Here is a 20,297-nt window from a genome sequence, read left to right as displayed (position 1 = left end):
CTGGCTCATATTCAGGTGGCTGTTGACCAAATAAATTGCTGTTATACTGCATCTGAAAGTTAACAGCTGTATTTAATTTTGCTGCGTGTACTCTCACAGGCAGGCATGAAGGGTAGAGCGGGAAAGGAGTCTTAATTTAACCTTGTACTTTTTTGCTTGATTTAAGTAACTTGCAGAGTTGTATAAAAATCTCCATGATCTTATTTCTGTTAAGATTACGGTAATCTAGAATTGTTATTAATGCTGAAGGGCATTTTTGCTCCTACATGTGTAGGAATGAATTACTTGTTGCGTAACATCATTTGGAAAGATAGCAAAGAAAAGGCTTTTCAGCAATGAGGTGGGCTGTGATTTGCCTTTCCCTGAACCACAATATGAAGTATCATTTGGCAAATGGATTCAGGACTGCAAGGAACCTCTCAAACCATTTTCACAGGTGCATGAGTGGTGGTGCGTGACTGTTCCGTGTTGGAGGGCCCTGAATGGTGTAGGATATATGACTGACCTATTTGCTGGTAGTTTTAGCATCTGGCTGGGATTAGTTGTTCAGCCAACTGATACCCAATTCCTTCTTATAATGCTATGTCTTTAAGCAACAGTTAGATGATTGGATGCTGAGGAGCATTTTGGAGTCCAGCCTTGCAAATACAGCTTGTTAATTGAAGCTACGCTCACTGTCAAGGCTGCCTTTTTAAGTTCTGCTGTCTGTCCTCCTAATGATATTCCAGTCTCTTTGGCTTCTCATTGACTGCAGATGAAGCACTGACTGCAGTCTGCCTCTAATCCTCACTTTGTTAGACGGGAACTGTGGTTCGTCTGCCAAGCAGTGGCTGCTGGCATGCACATTTGTCACCTGTAGCCACTCCTCTTGCTGTGATGGGCTCTTTCCTCATCGCACCGAGAGTTTTGCTAATTGGAAGTGAGCATTGAAGGGGACGCGTTTATTGTTTGGTGTCACGAGTAAGCTCTTTGCCTGAGTGTGCGTTTCAAGCAGCTGCATGAGGTTCAACAGCTTTGTCTGTCATGATCAGACAGATCTCTAGATAATCTAGCAAATCTCTTGATTATGAGGGTGGAAAATAATATGCTTTGATTTACAGATGTTGCCGCACAAAAAGTGCCTCTGAATTCTCTGAATGGCAGTATCTCGGTGTGTTCGGCATCCTCAATTTCTGAGTACCTCCATTTTCTGAACATATCCTGAACTTCTGCATACTTTTCTGGACAGAGTATGCACTTGCTTGCACATACAACATGGACAGCTGTTTTACAGACAAGCAGATTATTAATAATTTTTCAGTAGCATTTTAAGCCAAGTTAACGGATTCATTGGGTCAGGAGTCCTTGAAGCAAAAGGGACGGTAAAAAAGACAAGGGATCATAGAGGCTGTGGCCCTATGTCTGATTTTATAGTCAGGGTTGAAAAAGGGAAGGGGAGGAAGCATATTTTGAATTAAATCCTCTAAACACCTTTTCCTTCTCTCCCTTAGGAAGTTGTAGACAAACTTGAAACCATTTTCCAGGGTGTGTACCTCTATGAGCAGTGGAAGGGGGAAAGAGATGCAGCAGGCATGCGTATCTCGCATCTGCAGCTCGTGGTGGCTGTTTTGGTGAGGGTGCACCAGCAGCCAGGAGCATTGCAGGTATTTGTGAAGGGTGTTGAAGTATTTTCTCCTTTTGGGCACATACGCTCTCTTGGTTACAAAATGACTGACAGGTATGCAGAAGATTAGGACATATTTTCACAACCCCTTGAAGTTGTGGTAAGCTGGAAAAAAGAGGTCTTGTGGTCTCTCTCTCCTGGCTGTGTGGTAGATCAGTTTGGGAAGTGATTGGATTGAATCTAAGCTTTCTTCTTGTTTGCGAGGTTAGTTGTAACCTCAGTCTGCTGGGCAGCCACACTGTGCTGTTGCTGGGACAAGGAAGAAGACAGATGATGGGAGGATAGAAACACTCTGGTTTTGGTTTGAAGAACTAATGAATTTAGTGTGTTAGCTTCTCTGCTAGTTAAAGTGAGGGCAGCATTCAAGTGGAAGACATTTAGGTTGGGACTTTTGTGTACCGATATACTCGTCTATAAAGTTGTTTCTTTTTTCTTTTTCTGAGGTCTGCTTTATAGTTGGCAGAGAAAAAGAACCATTTCTGTAGCACAGTTAATCTTGTCCGAAGTAGACATCTTGAACCAATCAAGTTTTATGTGCCTCAGAAGTGCCTGCTTCTTTTGCTAGCTGTGGAGAGCGCCAGACCAGCTAGTTTGGGCGTAATGGTAATTGGTTATGGCCAACTGTGACACCTTATTGAATGAGAAGTGGCTTATGCAAGGGTAGTTTTGGAGACTGCACAAGCTCCTTGTAGTTGCAACTTCCTCCTTCTCAGAAGAAGGAAGAGCCGATGTGGTTTTTGGATCTGATTATACCACAGGTTTGAGGCATGTTTCTGGCCATTTTAGTGAGAGTCATTGCGTGATGGTTCAAATATCAATGAAGAAAGTTGAAGGGCTTTGTTTCACTCTCCTGACCCTGGAAAGATTGGCCAGTTTGTCAGCTGTGATCCAACCACAAAGCAAAGGTCCAGCTAGGTGGGGTGATATCCTGGTAGCAAGCTTGAAGCAGGACTTAGCTGCTTTCACAGAGGGAGGAATGAGATAGCGTAAAGCGTCTTTTCCCAGTGATTTTTGTATCTCTGGTCAGATGTGCATTGGTGGAGGAAATCACACTGAAAACGACCACAGAGCTTTTTGTTTTAACTCTAACTTGAGCCTAGATCATACAAAGAAAGCCCTCTGAGCCCATGAAGGGGGTTTTGTGGAGGAATAAAGCTTATTGTCAGCTCCGGTGTTCAGACCCTTGGGAAATTGTGACTATTGTCTGGGCTATTATTGCTTAATAAAAGCTTTGCATTTCCTCATTCAGTGTCTTGAAAATCTGGTTCTGTGCTTTTAAAAATAACTCAGCATGAGCCACAATTGTGAGCATTCACAGAGGAAATTCTTCAGCCGTTTAAAACAAAGCGAAGGGAGGGAAAAAAATCATTCCTTAAAGTGCTTTTACTTGTCCGTGAAGAGTGTGTCCGAGCTGCCGTGCTTCTGCTGTCTGGAGGAAGCACAGTGGGGTGAGCGCCCGGTTCTGTTCCCGCTGAAGGTTTGTTTGCCTGCAACCTTCAAGGATTTTGGGCCCAGCACTATCCTAGCTGGAGAACCAGTACTGGGACAGACACCCTGAATGTATTCTCTTGGGATGGAGGCGATGATCCTCTCGTGGATGAATATCTCTGGGCAGGTGGGTGGATTAGCATTCACTGATGGGGTTGATGTATTTTGTGCTTGATGCAAAAAGGAGGAAAGTGTTTGCCTTTCTGTTTGTAAGGGAGGCTGCTCCAGAAAGGGTAACTTTAGGGAAACTGAAAGTCGGTCATGCACTGAAGGGTGTGCAGTATTTAGGGCACCCGCTACTGCAGGCTCAGCGCTGGCTTTGGGGTGCTGCCTCAGTGCAGAAACTGCTGCAGGCTATGACAGGGGTCACTAGTGTGTGTGTGGGGGGGAATGGAGCCAGCACTTGAAATGGAGCCAGCACATATCGCGGCTAGCTAGCCTCACTGCTGTTGGGGTGCTGGGCAGGGGAGTTTTGGGGTTTTTTTGAACCAGCCAGTGCTGGGGTGGGGAAGGGGGGTAGAGAAGGGGTTGCTATGGGCTCTGCAGCATGCATCAGCCCTGAACTTGGCTTATCTGTAGTTTTTGTTTGTCCCGACTTCTGCTGTGAGGTTGTAGCCCTGCACAGAAGTCCCTGAACTATTTTGCAAATGCAGTTTTGGAGGCTTATTTCTTTCTGTATGTGTGTTCTTGGGTTTATTTTCCTTCTGGTGTGGTGGAAATAATTATATTGCTTGTTTCTTATGTTCTGGCTTTGACTATGAGGAGGAATGTATTCAGGTTCTTTTGTGTTGTGGTGAGTTTTTTTTGTTTGTTTTTTTTTTTTTTTTCTCCTACAGCAAGCAGTGCAGTTTCTGCTGTTAAAATATTCTGGACAGCAGTTGCTGCCCACGTACAGCACAGAAATGTGTGTTTAGTGGTTGCAAGGCATGCTTGCTCTGGGTGTGCCTTGTTCTGTTCAGTGCAAATGTCTACGTATATGATTGCCCATAATTTATCATTGCCATTAAGCTAGGGAGATATCATTTATATTAGTAATTTGTGCTTTGTGCAGGCCAGAACTATATACACTGACTCTTGATTTTGAAGTAAGTTTTCTCTTGGAGCTGCATGTTTCTTGCAGGATAGAGGCCACAGCACAAGGAGGGAGCTGCCTGGGATGACGCTGGGCTACAGCAATGCCGTAGAAGACCCTTGGTAGGGAAGAGGCTGATGGCTGGGCCTTCAGCTCAGTTTTACCAATGAGATAAGAAATGAATTTAGGCAGAATATGCCTCTTCCGTGCCTCAATTTCTCCACTGGAAAATGAATACAGCATGACTTGCCCTTTTACTGCATTGGACAGCTTCAAACTCTGTGTAATGAAGTTGGAAAACAGACAAATATGAACATTGGAGAACTACCTTATCTGCAAGGTGTGGTGAGACCCTAGCGCGAGAGAGTGGTGAAAAGCCTAGTGTTGGTGTGTTTCCACCAAGCAAGCGCTGAGATGCCTTAGACATGGCAAGCTGCGAAGTTCAGTGTTGGTAGGACCTTTTGCCTACAGGCAGCAGTGAGAGCAGTCTCTTTTCCTTCAGAAGAAGAATAGAAAGGATTTGTGAGTGTGTGTCTGTGTTTATTAGGAGCAAGCAGGAGTTATGCTTCCTTTTACTGTCTTCTGTGGTATCTGTGATATGCACAGGCGTGTGCAATGCAAGATAATGGGGATGAGACACAGCCCTGCAGTAGCTAAATCCTGTCACACCTTTGTGTGGATTGGTATTACTTGAAATTTTCTAGGTCATGTGCACCATTAAAATGATTTCCATGCCTGTGTTTGGAGAATCTGCTATGCCTATTTTCGTTTATATCCATGTGACTGATCCAGGGCCATATGTTAAGAATATAACTGCTTTCTCTTTTTTCTTTTTTTTTTTTTTTTTTTTAACCATTGGTGTCTAAGTATATCTAATAAAAATGCAGACTGGAGCTTTTTAATGAGGCGATAAGTCATTCCTGCCTCTCTTCTTTTTAAGACAAAACTACCTCGCACACTAGCTTCTTTTTGTATGGACTTCTGCTTTGCATTTCTACACATTCATCATAGCGTGAAGTCTCTCACAAAAGGCAGTAAGAAAAGACTGCTGAACAGACCATTTTGGCGTGCATAAACCTGAACTCTCTTGCAAAAGGAAAACCCTGAGCTTTAGCAGGAGAAGCCACAGGCTGTGTGTGAGTACGTGTGATGTTAGTGTTTTGGGGAAAAATAAAAAATAAAAAAATATAGCGCTGAGTAAGTTTAGCATGGTCTTGAATTGTACAGCTACAGCTAAGAACAGGAGCCATTAGGAAGCAGTTTGCAAGGGTAAATATTTCCAGTTTTCCTTCCCTTTGCAGAGGTGCTAAATTCAAGTGATTGTTGGAAGTTTCTGCCACCCAAAGTAAAATTTCTTTATATTTCTGGCACCTAACTTCTTGGTTAAGCCAGTGGTCGAGGTTGCGTGCAGCAGCGTGTGAGTGGTGGCTGGGGGGTGTGTGGCATGGCTGGACGCTGATGTACGGATACACCATGTCAGATTTTGAACCTTCAGTTCTGGGAGGAAATAACTTTGCTACAGGAACAGCTCTGGTTTGCAAGCACACTGCTGCACACGCTGCTGCATCAAATGTACCATGGTTGTGGTTTGACAGCTGAAGTCAGAATATGACTGCTAAATCAGATTACGCTTGCACATGGTAGCTGGGTGTGAAATCCTGGGTGGCTGAGTGGCATCGTCACCGACACACCGCTGTGCGGTTGCACAACGTGTTTTCTGAAGCGGCAGAGTCATCTCCCTGAGTTGTCATGCCTGAACGCTCGTTTGCGTCCCAGTGCGGCTGCTCGCCGCTTTTGCCAGGACATCTGTTTGTGGGCTTGTACTGTGAACTGCATTGTTGAAATGTCCGAGTTGGGGAAAGGAAAAGATGCGCTTGTTTTGGAAGGGCTTTTTCCTCTCTTTGCTGCTCACAGGTTGATCCTTTGTGTGGTCGGTGTGGTGACAAGCTCCAAGTTGGGGCCCCAGTCTCCTTTTGCTAGAGAAGACCCACCACGTGGCTATGCACCAAGACTTGCTTCACCAGGCTTACAGAGGAAGAGAAGGAGGAGAAGGGAACCTTAGCAATTCCAAGTTGTGATCCAAGGATAGAAAGCCAGCGTTTTGGTGTATAAAACAATAGATCTGTGAGTAATTGGTCAACGATGAAGTATGTCAGAACAGCTGAAAAAGAAGTCGATGAGTTCTCTGAAATGCCGGCCCATGTGAAAAGTTTCTGAGAGAAGGTAGTCAGGGTTGTCTTTTTTAATTTAATGACCTTTTTCGATGGGCAGTCAAACCCTACTAATCAGATTTAGCAAGGCCTTGCATAATAAGAGGTGCTTTATTTACTGGCTGCATATTCACTCATAGACATTGAGGCACAATGATAAATTATTTAATTATAGATATCCAAAGAAGTGAGCCAGGCGCCTGCTGGGCTGCATTGTCTCTCTGGCTTCCCAGCTTTACATGTTCTCTCGCTGGCTAATTCACGAAATCCAGCCATTTGCAGAAGTGGTCTCTCGGTTATTAATGTTAATTAGCGAGGTTCTGCTCTATGAATATTCCTGTAGTATGTACTTTGAAAACATACAAAGTGCTAAGCTCTTCACCCGTGTAACGAGCATGTATATAGCTATATTATTAATTAGCTGGATCCCTTTGAGGACGTGTGCCCCTCTTGGGAATGGTAGTTTTGGTGTTTAGCTGCTAGTGGTAGTTAGAACAAGCCCCTCCGAGACTCACTTGCAAACTTGTGCCGCAGTCAGGTTGTTGGATTTTTGGCCTTTGTTTTAATCATTAGTTTCTCCTCTGTGCATTCTACTTACTAAACAGTACAGTTTCTAATATTAAGTTATTCTGGGATTTGCCATTAGTACCTTGTTCTAATCAGTGCCGACAAAGCGCCTGACTTGATATATGTTCCAGGTAGGGGTCAGGATTTAAGTGTTCTTCAAAAAAGCTTTTATGCTGCAAGAATGGTGCTCCTTCTGCTGACAACAGTTTTATATCTCTGCCTCCTAATAATCATCCTGTGATAACACCTTCTTCATCCGACTTAAACAACTCCATTCCAAGGAGGAATTTCCCTCTGAAAATGTGGAAGTGCTGTTTGTTCTGCCAAGTCCAACTGGGGGGCTTTATTATTGCTGTGATTTAATATCCTTGCAGATGGGATGCTCCCGTAGTGGGTGAAACATTTCTGAGAGATATCCTCTCTCTGTAGCTTGGTAGAAGAATGTTCCCCTCCTTGTTTTAACACCAAGGGCAATAGAATGATAGAAGATGGTATTCTTTTGCTGTATGGGTAAATAATATGACTACAAATGAGAACCAAGTTATACTTTAATTTTTATATACGTTCAGGATGAAAAAGCAATGTGAGATCAGCAGGTCTTTCCAGAAGAGGAGAGTTGTTCTCAAATATGTGTACTTTGTCCCTAGTTTTATGTTTTCAGTATCATCCAGAAAACTCTTGGTTTTGCCGTTTGATTATAATTTGCATTTAGATTGGCTGCCTGAAGGGGAGTCGCTTGCAAGGGGAGATGGGGCTGTATGGCTCGAGTCTCTTGCAGATCTGGCTGAAAGTAATGGCATTTACATAAAAACCATTAGCTCTGTTATTGATAAACATGAAAGGCATCCATTTCATTTAATTTTCTGATGAGGAGTCTTTAATATAAGCATACAATAGTACTGCAGTAGTAACATTCCTGCCTCCCATCCCTCCTTACTGACCTCTTGTTGTTCTAAGGGCAAGTTTTGATTAGGATTTTGTTGGTAGGGAGATCTAGAGTTATTTCTGTTCCAATTTACTGAAGTAGCCAGTTGTCTTGCTACATTGTAGGGAATTATTTAATGCTCATCTTAAGAGGTGTCTCTAGTAATTGAACGGGGATTTAATGTCTCCCTGAAGCATAATTGGTCTGTGTGTGATGTATACCAACATGTATGTTTAGCAATGGGTTTTTCTTTTGTCCGCATCCCAGCACAATTCTATGGGTAATCTTTTGCTTAATCAAAACAGGTTTAATCAGAAGTTCAGTGGTTCCTTATTAAGGGGATAAAGGGTGTTGAAACAACAAATCTATTAAAGGAACATCTTTGGTGCACACTAGATCACATGCCATCTAACCTTTCAGGACTGTGCCTTGATAAAGTAGTTTTTGTGGCCAGTGAGGAAAAACCTGTTTCCCTGTGTAATGTTCTTGACCACAGGTGTAATGGTGCATTGGTGATCAGTATGTGTCACTATCTCTGTAGTTAACTGGTTTTGTGTAGCTATTGCTGCTACTCTCTTATATAAATATCTTGCTTTACTCTTGGGTTGGATCAGGTCTGTCCTTCTTGAGAATGTCCAGAGACAGCTGGTCCCATAGTTGTTTTCAAACATCACAGCATTTGCTTGAGAGACCATGCTGTGAGCTTTGCAAACTCTTCCAGTTCTTGACCTCGGTATTGGGGATATGTGTGGCTGTGTCTTGTTTTTGCATTGCTTAGCTGGCCTACTTCTTGACTTTTTTTTTTTTAAATTGTTTAATTTTTTTTTTTTCTCACTCTGTGTATGTTTACAACTTTCTCCCTCTCTAACAGGCTCCCGACAGATGAGTAGAGAGTTGGGTACAGGAGAGACAGATTCCAGTTTTCCAGTTGATCACCTTGTACAGTAAGTACCTTAATATTTCAAGAATAAGATTTTCTGTAGTGCCTAACACTGGCTTGATATTGACTTCACTGGGGAGCAGCATTGAGTCTGCATGTTTGGACAGTGTTGTCCTAGAAATACAAGCTTCCTTGGCTTAACTTGTGTTTTGGGAGAAGCGTGCTCCAGCTCCTTTTATCTGAAGTGGTAAATTTTATTCATATTCCACTTCCAGGAGCGTGCACGTTTCAGCAAAGCAGAGAACTGATGCAGTTATGTCTTGTACCTGCTCAAGGCTGTAGGAAATCAACACTAAAGGTGTTGCCACATAATTTAGCAATGTGTCATGTGCAGCTTCTTCTGCTGCAGAGCAGAGGAGACTCTAGGGTCAGGAGAGCAAAGGTTTACCTTCTCTATTCCAGCCTTGTTGGAGGTGTTGAACTCAGTGAGGAGGGTGGATGAGGGACCTGCCAGGGCACATTTAGGGGTTACTCATAAAGTCATGCTGTGAAATCAGGCAAACGAGGCTTGGCTTGACTTGTGGGCTGGAAAGGGTAAGAAAAGAACTGGAAAGTGTCGCCTAGTTCATGGTAAGGACGGCAGTTTTTTTCTGAAAGCAGAGGAGAAAATCGTTATTTCATGGGGAATTTTTACACATTAAAATATCTTGCATGCATGCTAATGGGCTGTAATAGCGAGCCTGTGCTTTATGAGGTGTCTACAAATATTTTTAAACTTGCTACTGTGAGGGACTTGCTAATAAGTACTGGTTAATTGGAACATCTTGGCCCATCTGGTGCAGTGGCATAGTCAGACTGAAATAGTTAACTGCCTACTGTAGGTGTCTGTAAGCAGGGAAACACTCTACTTCTGGGTGTAAACTCCATGTGCAAACACAGCAGGTGAGTGTGGGAACTGCACGGACTGAGTGAGACCACTGCACAATTAAGTTTATTGTAAGAGTCTGTGCTAGTTTTGGCTGGGATAGAGTTAATTTTCGTTGTAGTAGCTAGTATGGGGCTATGTTTTGGATTTGTGCTGAAAACAGTGTTGATAATACAGGGATGTTTTTGTTACTGCTAAGCAGTGCTTACACAGAGCCAAGGCCTTTTCTGCTTCTCACCCCACCCCACCAGCAAGAAGGCTGGGGTTGCACAAGAAGTTGAGAGGGGACACAGCCGGGACAGCTGACCCCAGCTGACCCAAGGGATATTCCAGACCATATGATGTCATGCTCAGCATATAAAGCTGGGGGAAGAAGGAAGGGGGAGACATCTGGAGTGATGGCATTTTTCTTCCCAAGTAACCATTACGTTTGATGGACCCCTGCTTTGCCGGAGATGGCTGAACACCCGCCTGCTGATGCGAACTGGTGGATTAATTCCTTGTTTTGCTTTGCTTGCACACATGGCTTTTGTTTTACCTGTTAAACTGTCTTTACCTCAACCTATGAGTTTTCTTGCTTTTGCACTTCAGTTCTCTCCCCCGTCCCACCATGGGAATGGCTGTGTGGTGCTTAGTTGCCAGCTGGTGTTAAATCATGACACCAGTATAGCATGGCATGCTGGATGTCCTTGGTTCAGATGTTCTATTCCTACCTACTACAGCATTGATTTAGCTTGTTATACTTCTGGATTCAGAGCAGTCTTTTTACCCAACTTTTGTTATGTGCCGAACACAGTGGGGACTCTCTTCTCAGCTGGTACTGACTGGTTTGACTACTGTAACAAATGCGATGGTGAATAATAAAACTGGAAGTAGCAGAGAGGTCATGTGAAGAACAAATGATGCTGTTATTGACCAACGGTACCATGGTGCCATGGTCTTAATCGACAGATCTAATCCCAGTATGTGTTTAGAGTCAGATCTGCTGACTTCAGTAGCTAAAATAAGTCAATACCATTGAATTCTCTTTCTCCTTGCATATCTTAAGTAGAACATAGTAAGTTGCAGCCTGACAGCTGTGCAATCTGCTGAAGGCCAGAGGGCTGCATAGGCTTCCCCGAGGGCATAATTTGGCCTGCAGAACATTTATTATGGCTGGTGTCGTGTGTAGCAGGCTCAGCATTGACCTTCAGAAGCTGTTATGCATTTGTGGACCTGACGGCTGGAGGAATGAATAGAGGAGACAAGGATTTCAGGTTTGGAGTCCTTTTGTAGGGCAGAAGACTGTGATTAAAGCAAGAAGACTGTGTGTATGAGTTTAGGTCAGTAGGAGATAGCTGAGCGAAGGGCTGTTCTTGGCAGAGAGCTGGAACAGAGGAGATGCTAGAAGCACAGTCTGTTTATGATTGCCATGGAACAGAATGGGAAAATAACATGTTTCAAGGGAGTCCTTAACAAGTCATTCTTATGCAAGACTGTTTCGGTGGCACTAAATATCTAAATAACTGGGCTGTGTCTGGAATATAAAAATTTTTTCAGGAGACTCATCTTCAAGCATCACCTGAGACTTCCTGGCTTGGTAGCAAAGCTAAGTATTGTGGGAGGTTTTATTGTGGGTCCCTTCCTATGAGGATGTGGCATCATCTGTATGAATGTGAGCGTAGGTCTGACGCTTCCTGTGTAAGCACCGGGCTTAGCTGTGTACATGCTTGTGTGGTCTTGGCTCACAACTCCAATTAAGAAGGCTAAGCAAGAGCAGTAACTTTGGTATCACAAGGAGGATTTGTGCTGCCTGTACCTCCTGCCTATGGTCCTCCTGAGGTGTGCTGGGCAGTGAGGAACATGAATTCCTGCTTCTTACTGCTGTTCTTCTCGGAAGCTGCTATAGACTCTTGCCTGCTTTAAAAACTCAGAACATGGCAAGCAAACACTTAAGCTGTGGGAGGCCAGAGGTCTGTCCTGTCTCCAGCAGTGGATGGTAGAAATGGCCTTCATCTATCATCAATTTATTTAGCTCTTATTTGAACCGACGTGCTTTTGGTCTCTGTCCCACATGTTTCAAAGTTTAACTTTGTGTGATGAACCACCTCCTTTTGGTAACTGAACCTGCTGCCAACAAGTTTACTGTAATAAGTTCCTGTTTATGGAATTGTTGTTTGCATGTTTGCCAGTTCCATGCTGGCTTGGGTTCTGTAGATCCCTACCATGTCCCCCTGTCAGAGGTCTCTTTTCCAGACTAAAATGTCCTAATTAATTCGACTGTCCTTACAGAAGGTGCTCTATGTCTTTGACCATCTTCACTACTCTTCTGTCCTCTTTTGTATTGAGTGTAACATTTGGTCATGGTTCACATCCGTTTTTTTTTTTCTTCTCTTGAATGTTTTTACAGTCCTACTTATTAGAAGCTTGAAACAACCATTAGGTTTCTGAGGGCCTATCCTTTTGCTTCATTTCTCTGTATTTATAAGCCTGGTAGAGAAACTAGGAATTTTGTATGCCCCACATAATAATAAGCCATAGACTTATTTTTTTTCTAAAAAGTTTATGTGTCTAATCTAAAGACTCTATCAGAAAAGCTATGAAAAAACCTTATACATTCCAGTGCACTGAGTCACTAGAACAATATAGTATTTACCAAGGAGCCCTGGCAGACATTGTGTGGCTTTGTGCTAAAGCTGTCAACCAGGATATGAGATGTATCTTTGTATCCTGCAGCAATTTTGTGAAACTAAATGGCTGCTGGTGTGTACTGCATCTTCTAAATGGGGACGAAGAACACTCTGGATGTTAAACCTCCCTCTCTCTGTTGGTTAAGAGGGGAAATTATATCAAAAGAGAGAATTAGTCTTATTTAGATAAATATAAATCAGTGTCATCAAACAGGTACTGGTTCTGCAAGGGAAAGGCATGCCCCTCCATCCCCTGTGCTTTGCTTAAGTGGTATTTTATTAGTGCTGTGGCTTCCAAAAAGTAGAACCGGAATACGTGATTAAATTCTTAACATCCAGGGTTGTAGTCACAGGTCTGCAGTGATGGTCTGCAGACTGACATGCCTGGGGCTGTGATATATCTGTGGTTTTGTTTATCGGCCCTGACACATATCCATGGCTTTTGTGCTGCCCTAAGGTGAATCACCACTCCCACAAGGGTGGTTAAAGTTCTGCCCTGTGGGCAGCCTGGGAAACCTGGGTCTGAGTTCCGCTAAGGAACAGTTAGGTGTTTTCCTCAGCACTGAGTCAGAGCTCCATGGATCATCCAGAGCAATTTCTCCCTGTGTTGAGGCTTGTCTTCTGAGTCCTGCGGTATCCTCCCCCATGCGTCCCAGCTTCATAGCTATTCTTGTGACTGGGCTTTTTTTCCTCCTTCCTTTCTGCCACCTTCTCCAGTGCTTCCTTCCTGCTTTTAAAATCAAAGAACCCACACAGCGATTTGGGCCTGTCTGTGCTTCACTGGTGGCTTTTGTTCTGTTCAAAGAAGCCAAAGGACCTGGCTTCTGTCTGCCTCAGCCAACCCCTTGTTTCAAGGGGCCCATGCTGATCACCGTTAGGGTGTGGTGACCATTTCTGCCATACCAGTAACATGCCAAAAGCCCTGCAATGCTTCTGCACCAGTCTGTGGTATCACAGTACTGTAAATTAGACCTACAGGTGTATGCAGATGAAGTCCTCATAGCAGTTCTCCTCAAGCAGCAGGTATTCTGCTGTGTCCAGGAAAGTATGTCAACAAGTGTACTACTGTTTCATTGCAAAGAGTTGTCCAGACACTGGTAGTAAAACACCAGCTCCCTAAAGCCTCACCTGGCCTGCCAAGATGTGCCACCCTGGGCATACTGAGCTGCTTCACACAGCCATATAGTCCTGAATCCAAGCTGCAGTGTCCTCCCTGTATAGGGGACACATATGGCACAAGGAGGAGGAGAGAGGGAGAAAAATACATCCAGAAACCATAGGTTGATCTGGGGTCTATCACTACCCAGGGTGTCTTAGCCCCTGCTTGTCAAAGTGAAGGACTGTTGGCAGGAGGCTTTTTCATTCTTTCCGTGCCTTCTTTATATATATATTTATGGTTCTTTCTCATTTTTCTTTTTACATGTGCTTATGTGAAGTTGCATGCAGCTAGCTTGCCAGCCCACAGACAGCCTACTGTAACAATTTCAGATGTAGTTTAGTAAGATAGTAAATTGAGAGTAATTTTTAATCTGGTTGGGATAAGAACAGCCAAATTGCTGTTTTTCTTGTTGCTTTCAGCGTTATTTTTGGCTGGGCAGTCCTTAGAGGGTGTAAATGTGCCAGACATCGATCCCTCTGAAAGAGGGATCACCTCTTCCTGGATAGTACTGGAACACTGCATCTATTTTATTTTTTTTTTAGTACATTGACTGAATAATATAGCCAGTGTGGAAAGGGCTTGTAAAATGGTGAGTTATGTGTTGGACTTTTGCTCTGCCCAGGAAAATCTGTCGTGATGGAGGGACTCCATGTAGGGGAAACCTCATGTGTTAGCTTGGAGCAAGGGAATGTTTTGAGACCTTGCTGGGATCCCTGCTGTGATCCAGCGATGCTAGGGAAGTGGTATGCTATAAATGGGGAGCTCCAAGACGCCAACTAGCGCCATCACCCAGGGGACTTTTTAATTTAATATAGCCATTGAAATTGAGACTTGAGGCTGCGTGGGACAATGCTGTAATGGTAGAGCTGTAACAGGCTGCCTTTGTGGCAGAATTACAAAGCCGGCAGTATGTGCTGAAGTGCTCCTGCTTGCTAAGCCTGAATATCAGTTCGGGTTCTGTTCTCTTCCCCTTCCCTCCAGGAACTGGTTCATATTTAGGTAGAAGAAGTCACTGTTTGTGTGTTTATTTCTTTTCTGCTTACAGTTCTTCTTGAATCACACGGTGGGTTAGAGGAAGAGAGCTCAAGTGAGGCTAAAACCATCAGGTTGCATGCAAGATCCTCCACAATGTGTTAATGCAGGTCTACAACTCTCCATCTTACTTAATCTCTTGGTGTTGCTATTTTTTAAATAACAAAGCGCAGCTATCCCCTGTTGGACTGTGGCTCTAGCTCCCCTGCTGCTCTTCTCCAGGCTGTTTCTTGGGCTCACTCCTGAACTGCTCCTGGGAGAGTATCTAAGCAGATTCCCTAGCTATGTTTTTTATGCTGTCTCTGCTACAGGGACAAGGCTCTAGACCAATTTCTTTCTGCTCCTCTGTCTTGTGCCCCCATCCAAAAAGGAGGGGGGAGAATCTGACCATTCCTGTTCAGAAATGTCATGTAAGACTCCCTTTTGAAGCAGGGATGAATGTTTATTGACACGTTTGAAGCAGCAGAGATAAATAAGCAGAGAGTTACTGAACCTGTAGCTGCGCTTTTTGTGTTGAGGTAGAGGATCATCAAGCTTTTCACGTGTGTGCTGTGAGGGACCATTTTCTGCCAGCCTTTTCTTCATACTTATCCACAAGCATGGTTTGTGGGGACCTGTCACTGAACATGTGCTCTCTGCTCTAGATATCACAGCAGCTGATCAGAAGCCATGTACCCTAGAGGCCAGGTGGCCTGCTGGGGCAGTTTCCTAGAGCTATTTACAGAATGGGGTGGAAATAGAGCTGGATTATGCCAGCCTGGAGAACTGTGGGATGACATGGGATCTTCTCTGCAAGACAAAGAATACCTTGGCTCTAACCTCTGTCCTGGCCAGGCAAGTAAGTCGGAATTCAAATTACATCCGTATTTGCCAAAAGGATGTAGCGTGTGGATGATAGATCAGCTTGGAAGCTGGATGGGGGCCCAGGAGTTGAGCCTGCAACGGATGCCTCCTTGTAGTCAGACAAGCCTCATTGAATCTGGCCTGATGGTTCCTTTGCTCTCCTCTGCTCTGGTTTCTTCCATCGAGCACCCAGGTACTGTAGCAGTGATGTGTGATGGTTCAGGAGGCTCCCGAGGAGCGTGTCTGTGCCAGTCAGGGGTATGAGGGCTCCATGTCATGGGAAACATGAGCTTCTGGATAATTGTAAAGCAGAGGCCTTGACCATTTGTGCTCATTAAAAGATTTTCTTGTAAGAATGGGGTCAGTAACCCTGGGGACTGGCCAGGTATCGGTTTGATTTAAGAACTTCTGGCTTCCCTCGATTTCTTGTGAGTGAAGTATCATTCATTTATCCAAAAAGCAGGTACTGAGTAATTTCAGTATATATGAACTTTGGCACCTAGGAAGGGAATGGTGTGGGAGACAAGAATACTCCAAGGTACAAAGCCTGAGAACCGATTAAAACTTGCTTGTGATGTGAAAATGTTGCAGTAATTATTTACTATAATAAAGCTATTTCAAAGTGGTTAAAAAAGTGTTAAAGGGACTCTCCAGGAGGTTTGCATGACTGGGAAGTAGGGAACAATGTGTGCCAGTAGCACTAACTTGCTTCTGTGAGTAACATCTATAGATGGCTGAACATAAATACTTTCTAGATAGCCTCAGACTTGATAAAAGATTGACTAGTGAAATTTCAGTTTTGATAAAAGTGCATTAGCTCACATTGTCAGATGAAGTTTTTTTCCACACCGAAGGTTCACGTGGTAGTTTGGAGAGAGGCCCCTGGGAACAATTGTGGGAAGCACAAGTGAAATCCTCCTTGCTTTTGTGTAAGCAAGGAAGTTTCCAGTGCAACTTGATCACAGAAGGCCCTGATATGAAAAGGATTTACTTTGTGGAATTGTTCTGTCATCACTCAGCAGGATAATTGACTTCTGATTAGGAGAAAATATAGCTGAATGTTCGTGTTTGAGGTTATAAAGTCCTCTTCAAAAGGCAGAGCTCTTACTTAAACAGTGACTGCTCTGGCAAGAACAGGATGCTTGTGACTCCATTATGCCGGTATTGATGTAACAGCTGTTGTTTAAACAACTTGTTTCTCCCTCCTTCCTCCTCCTGTTGCAAATCAAAGGAAGAGTGGGAATCAATGTTGTTATTTTTCAAAAAATAATAACAAGGGTATTAACTTTTCCACTTCTGGAAATGTTTTTGCCATGTGCTTTCTGTACTCAGTGAGTCTCAGACCTGCTGCTCTCTGGGTGTTTAGCTGGAGATGCTGGTGCTTGGGGGATACTTACTTCTTGCAGACCTTTCTTCTGTTACCATCTCCAAAGTGACCCACGAGCTAAAAGCAAGCCAGGATTTGTACCTCCTGCAGGCAGCAGAAAGGCTAATGTGGAAGTCATGGGCATCTCACTGTCAAGAAGACGCTTAAAATTTTAGAAGAGGAGATCTTGGTCCAGAGTGGTGAGCAAGGCGTGCAGCTTACCTTGCCAGGAAGACTCCTGGGCAGAACAGGTTTCCATTCTGCCTCTATGAGCAAGCTTCAGCCTGGACCTGTGTTAGACAACACTACAGAAAAACTTATCTGGAGACTTGAATCTCTGTTAGTAATCTATGAAGAGTCAGATTATTGTTTTGCATATTAGTATTTACACTGTTGAAAAGAGAGTGGGAAGATTTTGAAAGCTGGTGCTAAGCTGGTCTGGATCTGGAATGAATGACTTCAGAGGCATTTCACAGTGCCTCAATCCTTTGTGCAAGAGTCTGGTGGCAGCTGCTGCTCTGGACAGTATAGATCTTATGGATTATATTGCAGGTATTATAAGGCAGTTCCTATGAAAGCACTTTCAGAAGAGATATTTAAGTTGGGAGCGGTGGAAGGTGAATGTATTGCTGCACTGAAACTGCCCTTAAGGAAAGGAGGATGCACTTCTTCCCTTTCCCCTCCTGCCTTCTACGTGGGGCTGCCTGGATCCTCTGCTTCATCCTGCTGATCCAGCTGCTGCCTTTCCCTGTGGACAGATTTTGTGTCCTTTTAATTCTGTCTAGAGTGCTCACTGTGAGGCAACACAGAGCTGATGCCTTTGAGGAGGAAAGCAAGCCTTCATTAGGTCTCTAGGGAGCTAATTTATACTGATACTCTTGCGTTCACTAGTAATGTGTGTTTGTTTCTATATGCTTTTGCCTCCGAGATCTTATTGTAAGAGTGAAATGAAGTTTCAGTTTGCTGCTGTCTACAGGACTGTAACTGCACAGGTCATAGTTTCAGATACTTAGCAGGAAGGGCGGGAGAATTGACAAAGTATTTGGGCTGAAATTAGATGGTTTAGCCTTCTGGTCAGAGTTGGGTTTTGTTGTTCTCTCTCAGCAACTTGTGGAATCTTTCAACCTTTAACCTTTAGACTAAAGCATGTTTCAATACTTATTATTAGTTTATTTTATCAGTGATACTAGCAGAAGATTAGAAGGTGTGTGGGAGGAGTGATCTCATCCTTGCCAGCCCTGATAGGAGATACCACTGGTGTATTACTGTCTGATGTTGGATTTTATTTCAATACAGTAAAAAAAAATCTTAAAAAAGTAAAATGTATGTTATAGCTACGCTTTTTTCAAGCCATGATTAGAAAGAAAAAAAAATTGGCACAGAAATTGGCTACTTGCTATTGAACATTGAGCTTTCCCTAATAGCCAAAATTGAAAGTTTTAGACGTCTGCCTTGAACACAGTTCACTCTCTCCAGAAACTACTTAAAATGGAGCACAGCCTGAATGGGAAAGCTTTTAAAAAGTCTGTTGGAAATCCCAAGTCAGCAGGGATTAGATAGGAATATCAACAGGAGAAAACAATTGTGTCTTCTGCCCACACAGCCTGGAGGTTGTTTTCAGAGAGGTTCTCCCTTTTCTGGAGAAGGTGGGAATGTGGAGTGACTTAGAAGTGAGTTGTGAAACCTGGTGCCATTGCTGGATCTCCTAATGGTTTTCTTGCTCAAATGAAGGTCCTAGGTTTTGTTTTCCTTCTTTTCATTTTATTCAAAGTGTTCCCATTAGATTGTGTGTGTGAAAGGGTACTGGATACTGTCTGAGGTAGATTGTGTGTGTGAAAGGGTACTGGATACTGTCTGAGGTAGATAATAAGGGAGTAAGCCAAGAGCAGCATAATTTATAACATGTGAAGTGATTCTCTTCAGAGCATTAATGAGTGGTGACCCAAGCACAGGTAAATTGTCTGTAGGTTTTTTCCTCTTTCCTCCTAAACCTATGATCATTTTCCTCCCTGGGCAACCTGTCCTTCACCACCGTTAGCTTTGTCTCAGTTTTCGTCTGCATTCAAAAGTTGAACCACTTTATCCTCAATTGATGTGTGCTCCTGTAGGGTGGAGAGCGCTGCGGTGATATAAAAGCATTTATAATAGAATGGCTCATTCTTGCATTGGGAGAGGAATAATGGGCGTGAGATACAGCTTTATAGTTATAAAGCTATCTAAATTTAGAGTGTGGTTGTGCATCGTAGCTGAACTAATATAATGTCAAGCTGGTGCTGCAAGGAAAGGTTTTGCTCCCAGCGTTGTGCTCCCACTGATCTTCTTGTGCTGACATGTATCTGATTCCTTCCTTCTCAGTACAGATAGTTTCCTTCCAGCTTAAGTCCCTGAATCAGCTCACTGTAGATCCAGGCTTGGAAGCTGGGGAAGAGATCTCTCTTTTCAACAGCAACAGGCTATTAGATCAGCTGAGCGACAGTGTGGAACCACATCCTAAGTGAAGTCTCTTGTGCCAGTAGCGCGTGTCAGTATTTGAAACGTATTTGCAGTTGTTCTGCTTTCTCCCCTGTGATAAGTGATGTGTGGGACAACCGTTGTAAAAGCAGTGCTTTCATATTACTTTGTTATCCTGAGTTAAGTTACTTCTCCTGGAAATAGCTGCATTTGCTTACAGCCACCAAAATAAGTGCAGAGAATTATGGGGAGATCATTTATATGGCATATGCTCTGTGATGTTCCGTGTGTTGTGACCAACTTGAAAAGGTAATTAAAAAAAAAAAGTTTTGCTGTTTCTTGCTGGATGTTGTTGGATACTTAATGGAGCTCGTTGGCAGAAAAGTGCTCCCTCCCCAGGGATCTTTCCAGAGTTATTAGACTCAGTGAAGGTTGATCTGGAAGAGTGTGCCACATAAGAAACTGCTGCTTCTCTGAAGTGTAGAGCATTTGCTGGAATGGGAGCTCAAAAGGGGCCCTGTCCTCAAAAGGCATCCCTGAGCAGCTGCAGGGTGATAAGAGGTGTGCTTGGGATGCTGAAGGGCAGCAGGAGGGTTACTATCTCTCTCTCTCTCTAAATAGGTAATACAGATGATACCATACAGGGAAAAAAAATAAAAAATCCTTTAACTCAAAGGGCACTGTTGACCTCCCCAAAGGAAAATGATATTATAACACCACAAATAAGCAGCAACTGAGAGTTAGAAGAAGGGTTTTAGTCATGAGATATGTAGCTTTAAAACAGTAGTTTGGGTGGAAAAAAGGGGGCTGAGTTCAACAGCCAGTTGGCTCTATCGAAAATATTTTGATGCTTTTAAGAGAGGTCTTTGAGTTGGTGACTGCAGCAGGCTGTACTTGATGTAGGAGGTACTGAGCTGTCCCATGCTTGTTTATACTCACTGTGAAGATTCAAGGCTACCGAGTAATGCTTGCTTTGTGTGCTAGGTGTGTGTGCGCGCATGGTGTTTCCCTCCCTTGAGGGCAGGAGCAGGTGAGCACAGGTGGGGC

At 43.6% G+C, this 20,297-nt stretch overlaps 1 protein-coding gene across 9 annotated transcripts in view; it reads left to right on the top strand.

Moving 5' to 3' along the window:
- Nucleotides 1-20,297, top strand: part of EXTL3 (exostosin like glycosyltransferase 3) — a 159,897-nt gene that overhangs the window by 38,980 nt on the left and 100,620 nt on the right. For 8 of the 9 annotated variants that reach the window (XR_007508358.1, XR_007508353.1, XR_007508359.1 and 5 more), the window contains one exon: nucleotides 8,797-8,869. The exons of the other annotated variant lie outside the window; for it this stretch is intronic. The gene's annotated coding sequence lies outside the window, so the exon portion shown is untranslated. The remainder of the gene's footprint in view (nucleotides 1-8,796; nucleotides 8,870-20,297) is intronic. 9 annotated transcript variants of the gene reach the window in all.

This window comes from Accipiter gentilis, chromosome 16 (assembly GCF_929443795.1).
Source record: "Accipiter gentilis chromosome 16, bAccGen1.1, whole genome shotgun sequence".
Taxonomy (NCBI): Eukaryota; Metazoa; Chordata; class Aves; order Accipitriformes; family Accipitridae; genus Astur; species Astur gentilis.
Note: the sequence above shows the minus strand (reverse complement) of the source record. Positions and strands in the feature narration are given on the sequence as shown.